General features: G+C 42.1%; 1 pseudogene; it reads left to right on the forward strand.

The window, feature by feature from the left end:
- Window positions 1-1,363: 1,363 nt before the first annotated feature.
- On the forward strand, window positions 1,364-4,384 carry LOC124040639 (annotated as a pseudogene).

Consider the following 4,384-nt stretch of genomic DNA (forward strand, 5'->3'; position numbering starts at 1 on the left):
CTTTTGTCTAATTCCCTGAGATCTGGATCTTCTCTGGGAAATTATTTTAGTATTTTGGGGGTTTAATGCCAGGGCCCAGGTGGTGTGGGTGACAGCAGGCATGGGTCATCTGCGAAGAGCAGGCATTTAACCTCTGAATTGTGGAGACTAACACCAGGGGCTGAGGTTTTTTACTAGAATAGTGGCCAATTTGTTTATGTACATATTGAAGAGTGCAGGGCTCAGATTGCAACCCTGGCAAAGGCCCCGCCCCTAGTTAAAGAATTCTGTTATTTTCTTGCCAATTTTGATGCTGCACGTATTGCCAGTATTCGCCCTACTGTATATCTATGGTTGGTTGCGGTAGTCTGTTTGCCTTTTGCAGATAAAACAAAAACAGTACAGTTTGCAAAGCAAATGCCTAGTAGGCTGATACATAGCCAATACAGAAGGCGGCGACATGCACCTATGTCGTACTAAATTCTCCAAAATATTAAATATAAACGCAGAGGACACTATTTCCGTATTTTAGGGCCCATAATGCAATTAATCAGGAAATGGGTGTGGCTTCACATTGTTTCCAGATTTTAATGAAATGGAGGAAATATGCAGTCGAAGTACGAGAGCGGATACAAATTCATTGCTTTAACTAATTATGACAAGTGTTAAGAAAATATTGAGCAATGTAATAAAGTAATGACTTTTCAAATAAGTTACCTTATTCAGTTATGTTGGCTGACAATTTGTTAGCTACCCTTACCAACCACATAGCGTATCATTACAGCAGTATATTGTTAGCTAGCTACCTAACGTTATAGTTGACTACTTATACATTACATTTGCCAGTATATTAACTATGTGTTATCTAACTAACTACACAACGTTTATTGACTTGATTAATCCCGCCATTGTTAGCTTAGCTGGACACTCGGGTGCTTTCCTAAATTCGCTCTGGCTATCTACTCCGATTTCAGAGCACTCGTCTGAGTACCAGAGGGCAGAATAATGAATTAACGTTAGCTAGTAATTTGTTACGCTAACAAGCTAGCAAGAGGTTGCATAGCAACAACATCAACTTCCGACGAAGTGTGAGGACGCTCAACTGAAAGGATACCGTACGTTTACAGTATACTAAAATTAACTAATAGTATGTAGTTTTATACTCATTAAATATGTAGTATGGGTATTCGAACACAGCTACTATCTCGCCCCAGCCTCCCTCCTACTGTGTTTAGAGGGGGGCGACCCGTAGACTTTGTCCTTCGCCCCCGCCTTTCGGGCACGGGTTTTCTCTGGTGCATAGCATGCGGAAGCGACACTGTGTGCAAGCTAGCAGCCTGCTGTGCTAGCGGGAGGTGGGGGCGACAGATAGACAGGCCTTCCTGGCTGGCCAGACTACATAGAAATCAAAGACCAGGAGCAGATCCAGAGCCTGACGAGAGCCTGCCAGCTAGCCAGACAAATAATGTTGCTGGCAGGAAGTAGGAGTTCCTGTGATATAGTGAGATAGAGTAAGACATTCCAAGTTAATAACATCCTTGTTTTCATCTCTGACCCCAGGTTGGCATGACGACAGAGGAGATAGATTTCATCGTCCACCAGGAGACGATTCGTCACAACGCATACCCTTCCCCTCCTGAGATATGGGTGTTTCCCCAAATCAGTCTGCACCTCGTCAATAACGTGGTCTGCCATGGCATACCTGACACCCGGCAACTACAAGATGGAGACCTTATCAAGGTTGATTTGACCTTGAGTTTTATCCCTCTTATGCACAATCCACATTCCCGATCCCCCTCCCCCATTCATCAGTTCTATCTGGAGGGTTACCATGGTGACACCTCCTAGACATTCCTGATAGGCTGTGTGGACGAGGTTGGGCAAAAGCTAGCAGAGACAGCCAGGAAGTGTAGTGACGAGGCTATCGCTGCCTGTAAACCTGGGGCTCCACTGTGTGTTATAGGAAACACTATCAGATACACACACACAGGATACCTACTGTCCCTACAGTGGTATAACCCACTCCAATGGTTTCCATGCCATGTCTTTACTCTATTGGACATGGCATAGGCTCCTACTTCCATGGCACCCAGTCATTTTGCACCACGGTAAGTACAACACAGCAACAGTTTTCTGTGGTTCACCTACTCTGTGTTGGACAAATCCTAAATACCTCTTTCATCAGACAGCTAATGACAATGATATGACCATGGGTGAAGGGATGTCTTTCACTATAGGTCTGTCACATTTCCTATGTACATCAGTGTGTATTGATGCCAACTTTAGTGAGTGTGTGTGTGTTAACGTTGCAAAATATCCTAATTGACATTTCACTTTTTTTGTCTGACAAAAATATTTGGAAACAATATGTGGTCAATGTTGCTATAATTTATTTGGACTAGGACTTTTCGATTCATGAAATCAAATTGATTTCAATCAGAGGAGCACATTATTTGTTATGATTGACATCATCATAAGATTATCCTGTGTTAACGTTGTTAGGACTGCAAGGTTTGCAGAGTATCGTACGTCTACTGGGCTGATTATGTCATGATGGGATGTTATTGATGCTGTGTTTGGCTTCATAACATTTTCTGATCTACTAATAATCTCTAATGACATCAACCTCCAGCTCTACATTGTTAGCGACTTATTTTGTACTCGCTCTTGTTAGGAACCATGTCCCATTTATATCACTGAGGAGACTGATTCTACTGACGCAATGTATTTTAATGGGATCGGGTAGGATTTTGTCAGTCAAGGCCTTTTTCTACTTACCCAGAGTCCGATTAAGTCATAGGTACTACAGTAGCGTTAGATCAAATGCTAACTAGTATTAGCACATTGACTGGAAGTCTAGCTGTTCCAATAGACTGCCAGTCATTGCACTGGCGCTAGTTAGTAACTTCCTTCAAACTGCACGCAGAGATATAAAACTGGTATCCATGAGTACATCTGACTCTGGATAAGTATAAAGATTGGTTGATTGTCACTTTAAAACCTCTTCAGGATCTTACCCCCCCTTTTTTAATCACCTAAAATGACATACCCAAATCTATCTGCCTGTAGCTCAGGACCTGAAGCAAGGATATGCATATTCTTGATACCATTTGAAAGGAAACACATTAAAGTTTGTGGACATGTGAAATTAATATAGGAGAATATAACACATTAGATCTGTTCCATCATCTTTGAAATGCAAGAGAAAGGCCATATTATCAGATAGGAGTTTAGGCGCAATTTAGATTTTGGCCACCAGATGGCAGCAGTGTATGTGCAAAGTTTCAGTCTGCCAGGAGTTTTTCCAAATGAGCCGAATTCATCAATTGATACATCTTCAAGTACATAACTATAGAGAACATACAAAATGCTATTGTAATAAAGAAATTAAGTTTACACCCTCCCAGGAATGTCATACATGATGGATAATTAGCTTCCCTACAGAAAAGACACTAACCTTCACACATTTAGATGTGTGGGCGGAGTGGGTGTGGGGCCAGAGAAAACGGGTTCAAACTGTAGTTCCTACATTTGAATATAGAAATGGATTTATCAAACAAAACTATGCTACAGTTTATCTCTGGGACCCTCAGGATGACAAATCAGAGCAAGGTTACTGAATGGAAGTACATTATTTTCCTTCAGAGGTGAATGTATCAAACCAATTGCCATGGTAAAAGCGTTTTGATGTGCACTCTCCTCAAACAATTGCATGGTATATTTTCACTGTAATAGCTACTGTAAATTGGACAGTGCAGTTAGATTTAACAATCATTTTAAGCATTCGGCCCATATAAGACATGTCTATGTCCTGGACCATTGGCTGTTACTTACAACGTCATTCTAGTCACATTAGCGCACGTTAACAGCAACCGTCTCGGTTTAGGGACACCGATCCCGTAGAGGATAAATTCCATAGGCTACATTCTTCCTTTCTGTACAACATGGCACATTTGTTACACAATATTGAATCTGAACAACGTTAATCTCAAACGTGTAGGAATTCATTGAAACAAACTAGTCAAACATTGGAGTACAACATACACATACAGCTTTTCCCTTTTGCAGGTTTTCAGTATCTTTGGTCCTGTAAATTGACCCCACATCATCTGTAGGACTAGATTGCTGATGTAGTACGGGATTCAGCTGGGAGAGTGCCACAGTCAAATGAGTACCAAGAGTAGTTACTGTAAAAGAATGGGGCGCTTGTGTTCGGAGGCCTAAAGTCCCACTCTTTGCTTATCTCTGTAATCCTGTGATTCTGGGGGCCCCAGTGCACCGCTGTTGGTCGAGGAGAGTCACAGGGGGCCTCCTGCTGTCCTGGTGGCATCTGCTCGTTTCTCCACAGCTTCTTCAACTTGGAGCGACGGTTCTGGAACCAGATCTTCACCTGGGAGAGGAGTAG

This window comes from Oncorhynchus gorbuscha, linkage group LG08, assembly GCF_021184085.1.
Source record: "Oncorhynchus gorbuscha isolate QuinsamMale2020 ecotype Even-year linkage group LG08, OgorEven_v1.0, whole genome shotgun sequence".
Classification (NCBI taxonomy): domain Eukaryota; kingdom Metazoa; phylum Chordata; class Actinopteri; order Salmoniformes; family Salmonidae; genus Oncorhynchus; species Oncorhynchus gorbuscha.